Here is a 19,018-nt window from a genome sequence, read left to right as displayed (position 1 = left end):
CCTCCAGTTCACGCCATTCTCATGCCTCAGCTTCTGGAGTAGCTGGGACTACAGGCGCCCACCACCACACCCGGCTAATTTTCTTTAGAGCGGGTTTCACCATGTTGGCCAGGCTGATCTCAAATTCCTGACCTCAGGTGATCCACCCGCCTCGGCCTCCCAAAGTGCTGGGATTATAGGCGTGAGTTGCTACACCCGGCCCCACGTATTCTTTATCCACTCATCTATTAATGGATACTTAGGTTGATTTCCCGACTTTACTATCATGAACAGTGTTGGAATAAACATAAAAAGATGGAATGCTTCATGAATTTGTATGATATTCTGTGCAGGGGCCGTGCTCATCTTCTCTGCATTGTTCCAATTTTAGTGTATGTGCTGCTCAAGCGTACACCAGGACCCTTGGGTCCTATGTGAACCAATTCTCCTTTTGCCTCTTAGGCCTCGATATTCTTGCCTACTAAATGGGGTGTCAGACTACACGATCTCCAAGATCCCTTTATGGAGTACATAATAATTAACACAGGGAGGTGGAGAAAAAGTGTGTGCAGAGGTGGTTGGGCCATTCAGTGTGTGACAGAGGCTGGGCTCTGCAGTGTGGGTCATAGTCAGACATGTTCACAGGGCAGGGCCGGGGAGGCCACTGGAGGCCAATGCCAGCACAGAACATGGAAAGCCCAGATGCCCAAGGTCGCCAGGAACAGGATGTGTCTACCAGAGGGGCTGGAGGGTGAGAGAGAGAGAACACTAGGCTGAGGCACCCGTGCCTTCCCAGGGAGGACTCTGATGTTTCCACGTTGTCCCACTGACACTGGGGAGCCTGGAAGGATTCTGAGCATGGCATGCGGGATGAAAGTGGCATTGCCATGGGGGTCTGACTGCTCCTAATGAGAATGGCCCTCACATGGGGTCTCCTGGTGCCACCGGCATTGCAGTGTCTCCAGAGATTTTCCCATACTGGAAGGAACTAACAGGTAAAGAAGATGGAGGCAAAAGGGGAGAACCTCAAGGAACTTGAACCTATTGGATTTTCTACCAGGGGGATTTCTACCCTAACTTGCCATCTCTAGCAGCATAGAGGTTTTGAGCTGTTCTTGACGCTTAGGAGTGATGTAACAGACTGGGGCACCTGGAAAACTCAAGTCAGCTTCTTTGAGAAACCTCTAGAGAAAAATCAAACAACACTCACACGCAAAACAACCACCACAAACCAGAACACCATCTTTTTGCCCACAGGGGCAAGAAGGAGGGGGTTTTCTGGTAGTCAGATCCTTGATTTACCAACTGCCTGAATTGAAGTCATTCTCAGAAATAAAGGTGCAAACTAAATTGCAAAGGGGAGGCAAGTCTTTAACCCCAAGCATTGTTTTGGGGAAGATGGATCGCTTTGCCTAACTGGAGGGTAATAAACATTTCTTCCACAGCTGTTGAAACGTTTATACCCTTTGCCATTGAGACAAGAAGACTGACAAAGAAAGCAATCGAAATGTTAACACAAGGACTGGATAATGTTATATTGACTTCTTTGGAATTACTAACCTTCCATGGAAAGAGAATGGCATCTTCTAAAAATTAAACATTATTCTAAGTCTAGGACACACTTCTTTCAAGCAGCCTAGGTAAGATGATTTAGGAAGTTAGAAATGCAAACATAGCTCAATAGATACAAAATAATTGAGTCTTATCCTTTCAATTTTTCTGATAAGGGAAGTTAAGGTGAAATGTCTAACCAATTCTCACCAGAAAGCAGGAATGCAGGGGAGAATTCCAGGAAAGAAGCCTTCGATCATTGCACACCAGGACAGACGGGCCTTCCCTCATGCACTGACCCGCGGGCAGTTACAGTCCCGTTGGACGGTGGCAGCCTCTGCTTACTCATCAGAAGCTGCCTGGCTTTCCAAGCTTACTCCAGAAACTTGTAGAGATTTGAGAAAATGCAACCACCTCTGCTAGCAAATTAGTCCCTGGGACCCCCTGGATCTTTGGCATTTCAATCACCTCCCACCTTCTGCTAGCAACGCTTCTGAGTTCCTCTCACTAAGGGCCTGCCACGGAAGGCTGCTCTACACCCAGTGCTGGTCCCAAATGCTCACTCAGCTTCGGCGACAGCCCGGATCACCACTCACCAGGCCTTAAGAGTAGGATGCAATGAGTCCAGCAGGCAGATTTAGCAGCAGAGCTTCTGGGCACCTGCCTTACGCCGAGCCGCAAGCTCCACAGAGCTGAGCTTTGTCCTCTTGTCGTCACTTCTAGTCCCTAATAGGGGCTCAGCAAACATTTTTTGAATGTGTCACCAGAAGAAAGTCTGAATGCATGCATTAGAGTTGGAAGTGAGAGAGACGGAGGGGGAGTCATGGTTACTTAAGGATGATTTAGAAGAAGGGCCTGCCTTCAAGGAGCTTATAATCTGGTGGTAAGAATAAGAAAAAATTATAGTATAAGGTAGTATAATAAATTAACTGCCTAAAATATAGAAACAATGATAGGGATGATCTCATTACCCTTTAGTTCACACATTGCTTTAATTCTAAATCTTGGGATATGGTTGTAAGATGGTATTTGAGCCAAGTCTTGCACTATGGATAGGAATTCTCACCAGCTGGCGTGTGCTGCCTTCCTTTAGCCCTAGCCAGTGGCAGACATCACTAATTGATTTCTACATGATAATTGATTACTGCAAGGCAGGGAAGGAGATACCATGTCTGAAAGTGCCTGTTCAATGTCTGATGCAAAGCAGGTGACTAATTCAAGTTCTTTTTTTTTTTTTCCTCTTCTTCCTTTCCCGGAAAACCAAATAAGGGTCCCAGTGACATTTTCCCATGGATGTTCCCACTGTTGGAATTGCTGTCAATGTTACGTGTTTAGTGGATGAAAACCCAGTTCTAAATGGCATCACTAATTGACCATGACTTGCTTTCCAACTGAGCTATACAATTCTTCTCAACACAGAGCCCCAAACTTACATCTCAGGCCTATGAGGTGCAAATGTGTTACTTATTGCCCCACCCTGTTCTAGATTATGAGCAGCCATTCTAGGACCCAGGGTTCAGAAAAAGAGGGATTCCAGAGGAATGCACAATCACTGGTAACTCAGGGGCTTTGATGCAGTCCCAGGCATAGGATGTTCCTCCTCCTCAGGGTTTGACCATCAGCGTGTCTGCCTGCACCCAGAGCCATCTTCCTCCTTCCCTCCTACAGGTCAGGGAGAAAACTGAGTTCTCATGCACTACACACGTATCATTGACAGCAGTTTCAACAGTGGGAACAGCCAAGGCAGAATGTCATTGGGACCCTTATTTGGTTTTCCGGGAAGGGAAGAAGAGGAAAAACAAAAAGGACTTGAATTAATCATTAGCTTTGCATCAGGCATTGAACAGACATGGTATCTCCTTCCATCCCTTGCAGTTCTGAAAGGATTATTGTATGTATTCTATTGTATCATTATGTATCAAGGTTTTTTAGCCACTGGTGTTATTGATAATGCCAGTAACTAAGCCAACCTGTTTGACCAACAACAAATTTGGATGTTTCTGACTTTTTTTAGTAGACTTTTGCTGCTACTGCTAACTGCTCAAGGTATTCTAATAGGCACTTAGACCACACCTATGATTAGGAGTTCTTTGCAATTTGCTATTCAGTCCCTAAACAGCAGGCAGACATCATATGGTCTCTAACATGATTTGAATACCACTGGATTCTTTTGTCCTCTTCTGATTCTCTATTATACTCTTGTAAGTTCAACCAATAGCAATCTTTTGAAGTTTATAACTTTCTTAATTTCAAAGTTTTCTCGATGCCTAAGTAACAGGAGGTTTTCAAGGTGGAAATGCTAAATGAGTATACCATGCACAGTATAAATAACACACATCCAAGAGCATCCAAGATTCAAAACCATTTGTATTAAGCTTGACAGCAGCTGTGAGAGTCTACCCTTGTATGATGTCCTATTATAAATATCAGATTGGAGGAAACTTGGGGAGTGAGGCCTTGTTCATTCATATTGGGTTTTATTAATTTTTCCTCCCCAGTACATTCAACATGAGACCATCTGAACATGTTCCAGGAGCACTCCTGTGCATTCATGCAACTGTTCTCATCAAAGGAAAAAAAATACTTCACCTCATTATTTTATATGGCTTATCATCCAAAATACTTTCAAGAGAGTTTCAACCCTTAAAAATTTATAAATACTTTTCATTAGGACGCTATTGTTTGATAGAATCATAACCTCCTTCTGACACCTTGCTTCCCTAAGTAAAAATGTAATAACAATACTTACAACAATAACAACAATACAACGACAATCATAGTAATGGCAAACACCAGGTGGTCTGCGCTTTCTATAGGCCAGGTGTAAGGCTGTGTGCCTCATCTGCATCTGTCAACAAATCTTTTTTTTTCTTTTTTTTTTTTTTTACACCGAGTCTTGCTCTGTCGCCCAGACTGGAGGGGGGCAGTGGTGCAATCTCTGCTCACTGAAACCTCCACCTCCCAAGTTCAAGCGATTCTTGTGCCTCAGCCTCCAGAGTAGCTGGGATTACAGGCATGGTCCACCAAGCCTGGCTAATTTTTGTATATTAGTAGAGATGAGATTTCACCATGCTGACCAGGCTGGTCTCAAACCCCTGGCCTCAAGTGATCTACCTGCCTCGACCTCCCAAAGTGCTGGGATTACAGGAGTGAGCCACCACACCTGGCAATTCTATCAATGAATCTTTATCAGAGTCCCATTTTAAAGATGTGCAAACTGAGGCTGGGAGAGGTTTAGGCAACTGGCCTAAAATAATGACAAGTAACACATGGATCCAGGATTTGACGACAACAAAGTCAATATTTTTCTTCTTCTCTTTAAATGGTCTCCCTTTCTTGTTTTTCTATAACCCATTCCTCAATTGATTGATCCTAGATAATTATATACGCATATGTTTTACTTCTCCAGTGTTTTAACATCTAAGATCGTCTACAAGTGCTATACATCAGTAATTATTTTAATTCATGAAATGGGTAGTAGCAGTTTTTTTCATTTGGCAGCTTGTAAACTCAGTCAGACAGAATCAAATCACTTCCCTTAAGCTCACCACAGGCAGGTAGCCTCATTACCTAAAAAAGAGAACAAAAAAGAAAAAGAAAAAAAGGTTCCCTTCTTCACGAGCCTTCCACAAATGCATTCTGCATCTTTATTGCTGCTTTCATTACTTGGCTCTCGTTAGACTTTTCCCCCAGATGTTCTTAATTTGGGGGTTATTTTCCATTGCATGTGGGCCCTTCAGTACTGTAAATATTTGACTTCAATATTTTCCATAACTCGAAGAACTTTACAGTGGTCACTTCAGACATGGTTACAGAATGTTCTCTGATCCCTTCAGGCTGCTCTGTAAATTAGAAACTTGGTAGTTGATATCTTGTGGGCTCCACACACTATTTTTTTTCTTAGACTTTGATGTCTAAAAGTGCACTGTGTCATTTAGGCCTTAGGCACATATAGAGATATCCTTGAAGCACAGATCAGGGTGGCTCATATGAATGAATTTTTTCCTATTAATTTCTTCTTTATGGTGGGATCGCATGTTAAAAATCATATTGTAGATTTTTTTTTTTTTTAAGATGGAATCTCGCTCTGTTGCCCAGGCTGGAGAGCAGTGGCATGATCTCGGCTTACTGCAACCTCCACCTCCCGGGTTCAAGTAATTCTCTGCCTCAGCCTCCCGAGTAGCTGGAATTACAGGTGCCCACCACGATGCGTGGCTAATTTTTGTATTTTTTAGTAGAGACAAGATTTCACTATTTTGGCTAGGCTGGTCTTGAGCCCCTGACCTCATGATCCACCCACCTTGGCCTCTCAAAGTGCTGGGATTACAGGCATGAACCACTGCATCCAGTCATATTTTAGATTTTTAAAAGATCTCTGCCAGTGGTCTTCAGTGGTACCATCTTGATTCAGCCTTGAATACAAATCTTTCTTATATGAAATGCCCTAAACCCACTCCCTCCCAATCCTAGACTATACTCACCCTCTGCTCACCATTTCTTCCACCTCATCCTTCTCCATCGTCCTGCCCAACCAGAGGCTTTCCCTATGATGCCTTCCTTCCCAACCAACCTTCCCTTGGGTCTTTTTAAATTAATATGTACTAATAACCACATTAATATTAATACATCATGTTAATCAGCAATAAATCAATTTTATATCATCTAAGGACATATTCGCATAACTAATCTAACTATTAAAAATTACATTTATTTGAAGTTACACAGGTTTTTCACATGTATTTTGCACTGATTTACGAATTGAGAGCTATGAGGGACAACAAAAAATATCTTTCCATATTCATTCTCAGAAAGCAACTGTTTCATTTTGGTATTACATATCATATCATATTGCAAGAAAATAACATTCTCTATTGCGTGAAAAAAAGAAATGCTATAAATTAAATCATCAGTGGACTTGAAAAAAGGTGCTATTAAGGCATGTGGTCTAGCTTGCCAGTATAGGAATTTTGCTGGTAATGTGCTGTCTCACTTTTTTTTTTTTTTTTGCAAGATGTTGATAAATAACACGTTTATAAATGGCTCACATAATGGATTTTTAACAACTTCCTTGGGAAATAATTTTATGTTCCCATAAGATTTTCCTGCTATGAAGCTTTTCCTGCCACTTGTTCTAAATTTCCTTTTGACATATTTGATGGTTCAATAAGGTGTTGGTTTCATTGAGTGCTATATATCACCAGCGTGGAGCTGGCGTAAAGGGTCATGGCTCTTTACAATGGTAAAGGACCGAAAAGTATGAAATTATATGAACCACGTGGTCACTAACTTGTCTATTCAAATTTTAAATTGACTATAAAATATTCTCAACACTTTTACATTGAAAAGATTCAATTTGTGTGACAGTATATTGAGTATGAATTTGGGAGGTTGACTATCTTTGTTTTGTTTGTTAGAAATGCTCATGTTAGGGCCAGACATGGTGGCTCATTCCTGTAATCCCAGCACTTTGGGAGGCCGAGGTGGATGGATCACCTGAGCTCAGGAGTTCAAGACCAGCCTGAACAACATGGTGAAACCCATCTCTACTAAAAGTATAAAAATTAGCCAGGTGTGGTGGCACGTGCCTGTAATCCCAGCTACTCCGGAGGCTGAGGGAGGAGAATCACTTGAACTTGGGAGGCAGAGGCTGCAGTAAGCCGAGGTCATGCCACTGCACTAGAGCCTGGGCAACAGAGTGAGGTTTCATCTCGAAAGAAAGAGAGAGAGAGAGAGAGAGAGGCAAAGAGAGAAAGAGAGGAAGGAAGGAAGGAAGGAAGGAGGGAAGGAAGGAAGGAAGGAAGGAAGGAAAGAAGTGCTCATGTTAGCTGTTTATCACTGGACCCTCTGGACTATCTTCCCACTTGAGGTGACACATGTGAAGAGAGCTGTCCACCCTAGAGCTGGAGAAGCCACCTTTGACGGCTGCCCATCTGCAGCACTTCCGACCTTCTCCCTATCTGCCCACTAGTGCTCATGGTAATACTAGTACCTCTGCCACCCTCTACTGCCACCATCAAGTAGTGGCATCTCAGTGGCTGCTGGCGACCTTGGGTTCTCATCTTTCTCTCTCTCCGGTAAGATAATGCTTTCATCGTTACGTGTTTCTGTTTGATTTCCTTCCTACATTGGATCTCCTCTGGGAGAAGGGGTTGGGAGTTGGGGACCTTATCAAAATAATTCTTTCAGTTTTGCATTTTCAGGACACGAAGTTGTTTCCTCAAGGAAAATGAAAACCGGGTCAGAGAAGGTTCCCGTGGACCCCCACACTGTACCTGAAATGTCCCTGCTTCCTCACACCTCCACCCACCAGGCTCCTCACTCGTGTGATTTTTCTCTCAGGAATCACTCTGTCCCTCTGCAGTTTGGCTTCCTTCCCCTTCCCCGCAACTCTTCCAGGCCAGACACACCTCTGCATCTCTGGGGTCAAGCTTCAGCATTTCCTATGGAGCTCCTGGGCCTCCTTCAAATTAAAAAAACAAAACAAAACAAAACAAAACATGGCTGTGCATTGGCTTCAATGTTCCCCAAATACCCACAAGCACATGCATGGATTTGCCAGCTCAAAACCCAGACAGGGCTCTGGAAAGCGAGGAATCACCTAACTCCGTGCACAGTCCGGACCAGGCAGCTCTTCTGAACCCAGTCACACAGTTCGACTAAAATCTTCGAATAATATAATTCCAATGGACAGATATCAAAATGTGAATTGTGATGTGGGTAGTGTGGGTGATACTCACACTTTTCCTTTTTACTTAGCAGTATTGCTTGACTTTCCTATAATATCATATTAGCATTTTGCAATAAGCTATTCATTGTAATTGAGATATGGGGGACTGATACAGGCAGTGGCAGTGAGAATGGAGAGAGAAAGAAAAAGATGTGAGAGTATCTAGAGAGTGCTAGGCCTGGTGACCAAGAGAGTGACCTGGAGCTAGGGAAACACCAATCCAAACAACTGGTAGACAGCACATAAATATTGGAAATACAGAAGGGACATGTGGCAGATGCCAGGGTCTCCTCAACATCCTTTCTTCCACTCCCACTGTTCAGTAACTGAGTTCTTTGGGGCAATGGACTCCATGTTAGTTCTACAGGTCCTCATCCCACCACAAGTCCATGTCAAGCAGCCAGACCCCATCTACCTGATGTGGTTCAAATAGCACAGTTCTGAGCCATTCAGAAAGTGATATTCCCCTGGCCACACTGCTCACTTCAAGGGTGATCCAACCAGCATAAAGCTCTAGATTTGAGTTTGAGAATTGTGGGAAGGCCTCCTCCCGGCTATTGTGTGTGTTTAAAGAAGCCCAGGCTGCAATGGCAGCCATCCTAAGGCCAAGAAGGCAGTCAGCCTTGGAATGCAACCAACACAATAGAAAGCCAAGCAGCCAGACAGGAACAAATTGGATCCCTGATGGCGGCATGGAGACACTGGATTTGCTGACCCAAAGTCCTTCCTGCCACTGGGCTTTCCAGTTTAATGAGCTAATTAATTGCCTGATAATTTAAAGTGTCCTGGCTAATTCAGAGCTGGCTGGGAATGGGGTGGAAGATGAGAAAGACAGCTGCTAAATCCCTGCAAGATATTCAGGGGCTATGTCCAGGAAGCAGTTAAAAAGTGGAACTTGTACCTTGAACTCAGGATAGACACTTAGACTCAGACTGAACTTGGGAGTTACTAAAATATGTATCAGTCAGCTACTGCTGCATAACAAAATACCTCCCCAAACTCAGAAGCATGTGAGATGGTGAGGTGTGGGGGCTCTGCTCATTGCTGCTAAGCTTGGCTGGACTCAGCCTCCACATGTTTATTAAGACTCCCAAAGCAAATCACATAGCTGAGTCCATCTTCAGTTGGCTGGAGAATGTATATTCTGCTTCTGCTTCAAAGTTGTATTGAGAAGGGTGTGGTTTCAGGAAGAAATAAAAGCTGTGGAACAATATTGCTCTCCATCACATAGTGCCATTCCAGGTGAAGCCCTGGGCATGGATAAAATACCCTGAAGAAAATATCAATGAGATAAGGGGACACCAATAGCTATGGAGCAGAAGATGGACACATGACAAAGGTTTTAAAAAGAATCTTCACTTATTGATTGTATAGCTATTTATTGAGTGCCAACTATGGGTTGGGCTCTGTTTCTATTTCTGGGGTGGGAAAGCTGTCAAAAAAAAAAAACCCTTGCATCATGAAGCTTCTATTCTAGTAAGACATTGGTGAGACCAACAATATGCAAGATAAATAATAAAACATATAGAATGCTAGTTATTAAGTGGTAGTAAAAGAATATTTAAAGCAAAGAAGAGAAGTGGCTATGTAGTGATGGGAAGGGGGTGAAATGGTAGTGTCCCTGGCCAGAGAAGGATGCACTAAGAAGATGGAGTGAAGGCTCAAAGGAAGTCAGGGAGGAAGCCACGCAAATGCCTTCAGGAACAGAAGGAACAGAATGTGCACGGACACAAAGCAGGGGTGTGTCGCGTGTTCAGGGCATAGTGCACAGGGCAGTGTGGCTTGAACAGAAGGAATAGGGAAGAAAAGTAAGAAATGAGTCAGAATGACGGGGCCACTCACAGCCTCGCACATCATGAGGACTTTGGCCTGGATGGAGTGAGTTGGTGGCCAGTGGGGAATTTTGCTCAGAGGAATGACATGATCTGATTGTAACAGGATCCCTGTGGCTGACTTAACTGACAAAACTGATATTAATTTTACTGATGTTGACAGAAGGCTATAGCAGTGAAGAGAGGAGAGGGCAGGGGAGCCAGATCTGCAGGAGGATCATTAAAAGGCTATTGTGGGAAGCTGGGAGAAGCTGATGGGGGCTTGGAGCAGGGTGGGTTAGTATGGGGGGAGAATGTGACCTGATTCTCAAGCTAACATGATCTGCTAGGGAGTTTCATGTGGGGTGTAAGAAATAGACTTCACTCCAATCTTAAGCAATTGGAAGAATTCACTGAAATTGGAGACAGATTTGAAGAATAGGTTTGGTGGAAACATCGGAAGCTCTAATTCAAACATGGTGAGCTTCAGATGCCCACTGAATGTCCGAAAGCAACAGATGTCAAGGAGAAGCTCAGGTGCACCAGTCTGGAATTCAAGGGGAAGGCCAGGGCCAGCAAGTATATTTGCCGGTGGTCAGGATATAGATGATACCTAAAGCCAGGAAACAGCATGAGGTCCCCTAGGGGTGGGTGAGGACAGAAAAGAGAGAGGCTCAAAGGACTGAACCCTGATGATTACCATGAAGACCAAGAATTACTGTGACTTTCAAGGTCAGAGAGATAAGGAGGAGCCTCAGCTGTGCTTGGGGGTGGGGTCAGCTGCAGGGCAGGGGCTGCCCAATCTGAGGAAGCTGGAGAGCATTTCCGGGAAAGAAGAGAGAGGCTCCAACTGGATCTGAAGCTGATGGGGAGGTAGAGTATGGCAAGGGCCAAAATCCTCCTTTAGATTTGGTGCCAGTGATGATCTTAGTCAGAATACTTTCAGGGTGCGGCAGAATCAAAGCCAGGCTGTGGCTTCTGAGATTTCAGGGGCTTTTGGAAGAGGAGGAAATGGAGGTGGTGAACTTGGACAAATATTTAAGAATGTTTGCTACAAAAATTACAATGATGACGACCATAGTGATAACGATGATGGTCGCTCACTAGTATCTATCATCTAAACACTTTACATGCATTGAATCAATGGAAAGCAGCACAAAGAGATAAGGCAGTATTCTGACACTAAACAGGGTCCCAGAAAGGTGTGTGCCTTTGGCTGTGGTGTGTGTGCAAATATCTGAAACCACAGAGCAGGTGGACAGGCTGAAGGGAAGGAGGCAGTGAGAGAAGAAGCAACAGACACAGGGAGGAGGGGATGACCGGAGGCCCCAGAGCCTGGATCTATTGGATGGAATTCAGAGGCAGAGGGACTCACCTGAGTGAAGAAGAAGATGCACTCTCTGTACCCAAAGGAAGAAGGGAAGAGTGACGAGAGAAATTTTATTAACTTATTAAGAAGGAGGCCAGGAGGAGGTGAGGTCGTTTTGGAGAGAGATGAACAGGGTATGGGAGATACTGAGCAGCCACAGATGGCCCCATTGGGAATGGAGACCAGATAGGCTGTGTCTACCAGAAGTGCCGATCGGCCTGAGAGCAGGGGCCCCAGGAATGTATGAGCAGAGTATCGGTGCTGAGAAGTCACCAGAGGAAAAAGAAACTGAAGGGAGAAACACAAAAGAGGATGGAGTGACGGCCCACAGTATCAGGCTTGGCAAGGATGGGAGACATGGAGTGAGGGAGGGTGAGGAAGGGAGGGAGGATCTGAGGGAGCTCACGGAGGAGCGCAGTTTGCGCAGGGACAAGAAGGAGGCATGGGAAGCCCAGGGCGCATTCATTTCAGGGGTATTTGCTGAGAGGCTGCTGTGTGCCGTGCACTCCCTCGGAGCCCTAGACACATTAGGAGGTGGCATTTAGAGTGTCCTGGGGGCAAGAGCTGAAGTCACAGAGTAGATGAGATTGCTCAGGAGACCATGAATTAAGAGAGAGGAGACTCAAGGGCAGAACTTCAGGGGAAACGTCTCTTCCATGAAAGGGGTGAACAGGAGAAGTTGTGCCAAAGCCCCAGGGAAGGAGGAAAGCTCTTGACCCCCAACCTCTACCCAACCTGCTATCTGCCCACCTCCATGAGCTCCATGAGTGAGCCCTGAAACGCAGGGGAGGAGAGAGGTTACAGGGCGAGGCGACTGCATCTGACCACCTGACTGAGGAACAGTCTTCCTCTACAGGAAAGGAATTCTCCCCTTCTGAAGGTGCGGCTTAGAGAGGCAAGGACACTTAGGAAGCAGTGAGAAACTGGATATGCAGCCACCAAGCCAGGGCAGCTGAGTCCACCTGGTGGCCGGTGGGTGATATGAAGGCAGTACTATCATTTCAAGTGATTTCAGGAGAGGTTGCAGCAGTTATCAAAGATGGTCAGTGTTAATGACGACCATGGAAGCTTCAATTTGTGTAGACTGGATCTTTTACTAAGTTCTTCCAACATCCTTCACCTCATTTGATTTTCACCATAGCCATGTGAGACTTGATCCCTTAAAGATTGGGAAAGTTGGGGCCAACGGGAGATTTAACGAACGTGCCCAAAGACGCACAGCTGGAATGAAAGTTACATGAAAGTGATCCTTTGCAATGGGAGCATCAAAATTGTTTAATTTATTGTGCACGGTCCTCTTTTTCTATGGTATGTGAAATGTCAAGAATAATTTCCTGATAATCAACAATGCTCATTTCTTTGTTTCTTTCCCTTTTACTGCCTTTTCAGGAACTTTGCTCATGTCTTTTGGAAGCTTCTATTCCAATGAGTCTTTTCCAGCTCTCCGTTACTGGCAAGGTGTGAGGGAACCAGTCACTCCCCAAAGACTACCAGAAAAGTTCATTTTCTAGTTGAGCTGGGAGGTGCACCTTAACCCAGAACATGGAGACTTCCTCCAGTTTCACATGGAGGCCTCCCGCCTTCTCGTGTATGCCAGTGGGGCAGTTACTGAGTTGGGTAAAGATGCCCTTACTGGCCATACAGGGTATGTTGAAGAAATGAAATACAACCTAGATAAGCATTCAGTTCATTTCAACCAACATTTTCTAGGTGCCTAGAATGGGTGCTGTTTGGACAAAATGGCGCATGGGGATTTAACATTCCCGAGGTCAAACAAGAAGGCCCAGGTCTCTGGGTAGCAGTCCAGGGCCAACCAGCACCACCACAGACGGCTTCCCAGGCAGAGGGGAGCAGCCTGGCACAGATACAATAGTTATGCGCTTTTAGGGACACACAATTCTTAAAAACTGAAGGCAAGTATGGAGTCTCCAGGAAAATGTACATGCGTGAAAACTACATATAATTTGTGGAGTTTTCTGACAGTCAAAAGTATTCCCTGTACCTCAGACTAACAAGCCCTTAAAACCTGGCTCTGGCTCTTTTTTTTTTTTTTTGAGATGGAGTCTCGCTCTGTTGCCTAGGATGGACTGCAGTCACATGATCTTGGCTCACTGCAACTCCTGCCTCCTGAGTTCAAGTGATTTTCCTGCCTCAGCCTCTTGAGTAGCTGGGATTATAGGTGTGCACCACCACACCTGGCTAATTTGTGTATTTTTGGTAGAGATGGGGTTTCACCATGTTGACCAGGCTGGTCTTGAACTCCTGACCTCAAGTGATCTGCCCACTTCAGCATCCCAAACTGCTGGGATTACAGGAGTGAGCCACTGTGCCCAGCCAAAACCCTGCTCTTCTGAACAAACTCAAGGACAAAGCAGATATGTGGCAAATTTCAGCTGTATATCCCCAGAGTTCACCATCCACTCTCTATGGCTGTTTCTGCAGCCCTTGAAGGAAGGCCATGACGGCAGCTTGTAACATCAGTCCCACCCCCACTTCACCCCACCCCACTCCTTTCCCTGAAGTAAACCCTCCCCCCGTCCAAGCCAAACTCCAGCACTCACCCGTCCTCTGGACCCTCATAGCATTTTGCTGACACTCCAGTTAAAGCCTTGCTTCCTTGTCTACCTGGGTCTCTCCCTAGGAAACTGTGAGTCCCTTGACAGCACAGGAACAACACTTATCCCTTGCACTTCCCACTGCCTGGCAGCCCAGAGATGCTTAGTAAATACCACTTGTGCCAATGGATGCTTAAATGGCTCAGGCACCAATTTTGATTGTTTCACAATTCTCCAATGTGATTAAAAGTCATTTGCTGCTTCAAAACTCAGAGCGAAAGTTATTTAACAAAGGCCTGTTAAAATGACACAGTGGTGCATGGTCTAATGAGTCCTTTTGTGAAATTTCCTCTGGAATTTGAAGCACCCCAGTGCTCTGAAAACTTGCTGAAGCTCTTCTTCTGAAAGCCAACTGTGTCCGCTTCTCATGGTAAAGTTTTACAGTAGCCTTTGGCATAAGGTAATTCCATCCTACGGGACGCAAGCCAAGATGTAAGCCCCCTGGTTTAAGGTTATATCTCCTTTGTGCACTTAAAAATGTGTTAAGCGAATAGATTACATGGTTAGTGCTCTTAACACAGTAAAAAATGGGGAGACACAAAGAAATTTGTGGAGGCAATAGGTACATTTATCTTGATTGTGGTGACGGTCTCAGTGAGTATGAACGTATCAAACTCCTCAAACTGTGTACATTAAATAAGTGCAGGTTTGTATATCAATTTTAAAAACAACTCAATAAAGCTGTTTTTTAAACAGATATTTCTCATACAGGCAGGGCCTGGGGTTAATGGAGGCGGGGGCGCTGAGATGTGCTGGGAGGGAGGAGGGAACAGGAAGAGCTGGGAGAACAGGAGGCCCTGAGAGGAGCTAGGAGATTTGAGGGTGAGGGAGACAGCTGGGGCATGGGGTGCATGGTGAGCCCAGAGTCCATTGTTTAAGGTGCAGAATTTAAACTAGCCATTATCAGGTAAAAGTATTTCACAGGTGGTCAAAAAGGTAATAACATCTAAGTAGATATGCCATTCAATAACCAAGTTTTCTGAGGGCTTCATCAGGTATCTTGAAACTCAGGAAAAGGAGGCATACCAGCTTTCAGCATGGAGGAAAACAAAGTGGCATTTGGGGTGTGTGAAAAGGTGTGGGGACACTCGGGTCCCCATCTGGACCAGTCCAGGGAGGGGCCTTGGGGAGCTGTCCTGGTCAAAACAATACAACAATCACAAAAGTCAAGCTGGTGCAGGAGGGCACGAGGCTCGGGGTCTGGAGTGGCTGACTCCTGGAGTACCTGACACCTGGTAGGTGGTGCCAGGTACTCAGCCAGGAGGGCGTTGCCACAGGGCTCCCCAGGGGCAGTCAGACACCCAAGAAGCAGGGCTGGACTGGCTCAGTGCTTTCTCCAAGGTCTGCTTCGAGGTGATGGAGGCCTGGCAGCAGCCCATGGCCCCAAGCGGGGCTCCCAGGGAAGTGGCTGCAGGAGCTGGGCAGGGTCCCAGGCCCCACAGAGAAGGCTGGCTCCTCACCCTAGGCCCGCAGAGAAGGCTGGCTTCCTCACTCTAGGCCCAGAGAGATGGCCAGTTCCTCACCCTGGGCCCACAGAGATGGCTGCAGTATTGCAGGGAGACCCAAGCAAAGCCATTCCTGTGGGACAGATGCTGACATTAACAACAAAGGCAGGAACTGAGACCCAGATGGCACTCACTCATGTGGCACTCATTCCTGTGGCACTCACTCCTATGTCACTCACTCATGTGGCACTCACTCCTATGTCACTCACTCATGTGGCACTCATTCCTGTGGCACTCACTCATGTGGCACTCACTCATGTAGTGCTCACTCCTGTGTCACTCACTCCTGTGGCACTCATTCCTGTGGCACTCACTCATATGTCACTCACTCCTGTGGCACTCACTCATGTCTCACTCACTCCTGTGGCACTCACTCTTGTGTCACTCACTCCTGTGGCACTCTTGTAAGCCAGGTACTCTTCTCCATGCTGGACATGCAATGACACATTGAACTCCTAACAATCCTGTGAGGGAAGTGCAAATAGCATCAAACCAGTCGCATGGATGAGGAGACTGTGGCAGTGAGAGATGAAGTAACTTGCCAGGCTAGTGTTGGTGGAGTTGGGATTTAAACTCAAGCAGCATGGCTCCTGGGCTCATCCTCTTAAACCCTATGCTGTATTTTCTCATGGTATGGGGAAAGAGGAAGGAGGGAGGGAGTTAAGAGACAGAGGTGGGCATGTTGGCTGAGCCTGGGTTTAATTCGCTCATGCACACACTGCCAGCAGGGGAGGTGGCCCTTGTTCCATGTCCTGTTCTCAGGGCAGCAGTCCCGTGGATGGATTCTGAGCTGGGAAAGGGGGATGTAGGAGTTGCTGGAGGTATGTCTATGACTCTATAAAGGGATGGTCTGAACTCCCTCCCAGACAGAGCGAAAGTCTCACTGTGTGAGTGTCATGGACACAGCATGTGCACCCCTCGAGCCCAAGTGATGTTATTGCAACAAAGGTCAGATCGTGTCCTATTTAAAAGCTTCTCCTGGCTCCCCATGTCACTCAGAAAGCTCCTTACCATGGCCCGGAGACCCCTCTGACCCCACGTTCTAACTCACCTCCCTCCACTCCCCTCACTCTGCTCCATCCTGCTGGCCCCCTAGCTCCTAGCTCAGGGCCTTTGCACATGGCACAGCCCCTTCCTGAAACTCCCCTCCCTCACAGAACTGCATGGCTTACGCCTTTACTCCCCACCGGTCTCTCCTCAAATGCCACCTTCTCAGGAGGTGCCTTGGACCAGCCTGTGCCAAGTCACCTTCTCCTTGCTCTGCTTCCTTTCTCCATGCACCAATGCCATGTGGAGTGCATACACTACATACAACACCATGAGGGGTCCACACACAACACTGTGTCGGGTATACACATCACACCAGGTGGAGTCTACACACAACACCATGTAGAGTCTACTTACAACACCATGTGGGTCTACACACTACATACAACACTATGTGGGGTCTACACACAACACCATGTGGAATCTATACACAACACCATGTGGAGTCTACTTACAACACCAAGTGGGTCTACACACTACATACAACACTATGTGGGGTCTACACACAACACCATATAGAGTCTACACACAATACCATGTGGAGTCTACACACAACACCATGTGGGGTCTACACACAACACCATGTGGGGTCTACACACAACACCATGTGGGGTCTACACATGATACCATGTGAAGTGTACGCACAACACCATATGGAATCTACACACAACACCATGTGGAGTCTACACACAACACTATATGGGGTATACACACAACACCATGTGGGGTCTACACAGAACACCATATAGAGTCTACACACAATACCATGTGGAGTCTACACACAACACCATGTGGAGTCTACACATGATACCATGTGAAGTGTACGCACAACACCATATGGGATCTACACACAACACCATGTGGGGTCTACACACAGCATGATGTGGAATCCACACTAACCTGTTTGTTTGCTTGCTGTATGTCCGCACCCCCTCCCCACATCACGAGAACTTAGGTGGCATGAGGGCAAGAAGTTGGATGTGTTCACTGCTGTATCCGCATATGACTGCTGAACGAATGGAATAAATGAACACAAGCGTCCTCTCCAGCTGCACATCCAGAGCAGGAGGAGCCCCCCTCAGTTGGCCCCCAGGGTGCCTGTATTGAGGTTCTCTCTGTGGATGCCAACCATACATGGCTGATGAGGCTCCTGACAAAGCTCAGTGGAGGTTTTGGTTGCCTACTCCCCCTCTTTTTTAAGCTCTGTACCAAAATTGCTTCAGATCATCAGATACAGACACCCTGTTCCTACGTGGTTAACTTCTCCAAAACACTTCATAGAAGCCGGAGTCAACATCCCAGCTACAGCCCCTACAGAAGTTCAAAGCAAGAAACAAAATTATGTCCACTTTTAGAATAATGATGTGCACCTTTTGTTCTCAGTAAACTGCTGTAGGCTTAACATGCATCAGCTTTCCCAAGCTTCCCATCTGGCCTACCTACTGTGTAACTGCCATTTTTAACGGTAACATATTTTAACTGTATCATATCTATCTAATGGAAGAGATTTGCAGTGATATTTACTGTTTGGTCATATTGTTATGATGATGAATAAATGGGTATGGTGACATCAGAAGATTAAATTCTCTCTCTTAATGGAAAATTCACTCTGAAACCAGACATTCTAGAATTTCTGTTTCCTGGAGCAATGGTTCCTGATTTGTCTGCAGCAGACCCCCAGGGGACACTCCGAGCTGCATCCTTCTTCAAGGAGTCTCACAGTCATTGTAAGCACCGAGTAGCTCCTGCATACTAACAGTCTTGTGCACCAAGGCTTGACTGTCATGTAAATGTGTCCTCACAGGACTTTGAGATCAACAAGTTATGACCTCACATACACTTTTGACAGTAGGTATTTTTCAGTCCAGCTGCACCTATTACCATGCAGAAGGCTCCCAAATGGCTAACCTCAAAGGGATCTGTGGGCTGTATAAGATTTAGAACAACTTCTCCATAATCTGGAGTCTATAGGAGAATACAGTATATTCTAATGGAGATATTTATCATCAGAAGTTCACAAAGACATACAAAACAAAAGCTCAGTTGCGAGACATTAAGACAGAGTGCAAATAGCAAGCAATTAACTAGGAATTTTCTTTTGTCAAGTTTCCTAACTGATATGAAACTCACTTCATGTTTAGCTTCAACCTCTTCCAAAAACCCAGCAACAATACAATAAGTTCACTCTCTGCATTGACTTTATACTATGTTCCTAATGCTGCACTGGCAATTTTACTGCTCTCTTTTAATTAAACCACAAGGGTTGCAGGAGAAACGACTTCTGCAGGCATTGTAGTCACACTGAGGGGCTTCTTTAACTGTCCTCTAACTCTCTGTGTTGGCCTCTGAATAAAGCTACCTTCAAATGGGTGGACAAATACTCCACACGGGGGTCTTAGTTCTAGAAGGCACAG

At 45.7% G+C, this 19,018-nt stretch overlaps 1 non-coding gene across 1 annotated transcript; it reads right to left on the bottom strand.

The window, feature by feature from the left end:
• Positions 1–288: 288 nt before the first annotated feature.
• LOC117095448 lies at positions 289–394 on the bottom strand. Its single transcript, XR_004441991.1, has one exon. It is a non-coding gene; the product is annotated as a U6 spliceosomal RNA (small nuclear RNA).
• Positions 395–19,018: the final 18,624 nt, after the last annotated feature.

Source organism: Trachypithecus francoisi, unplaced genomic scaffold, assembly GCF_009764315.1.
Source record: "Trachypithecus francoisi isolate TF-2019V2 unplaced genomic scaffold, Tfra_2.0 Lachesis_group13, whole genome shotgun sequence".
NCBI lineage: Eukaryota > Metazoa > Chordata > Mammalia > Primates > Cercopithecidae > Trachypithecus > Trachypithecus francoisi.
This window is presented reverse-complemented; position numbering and strand designations above follow the sequence as displayed.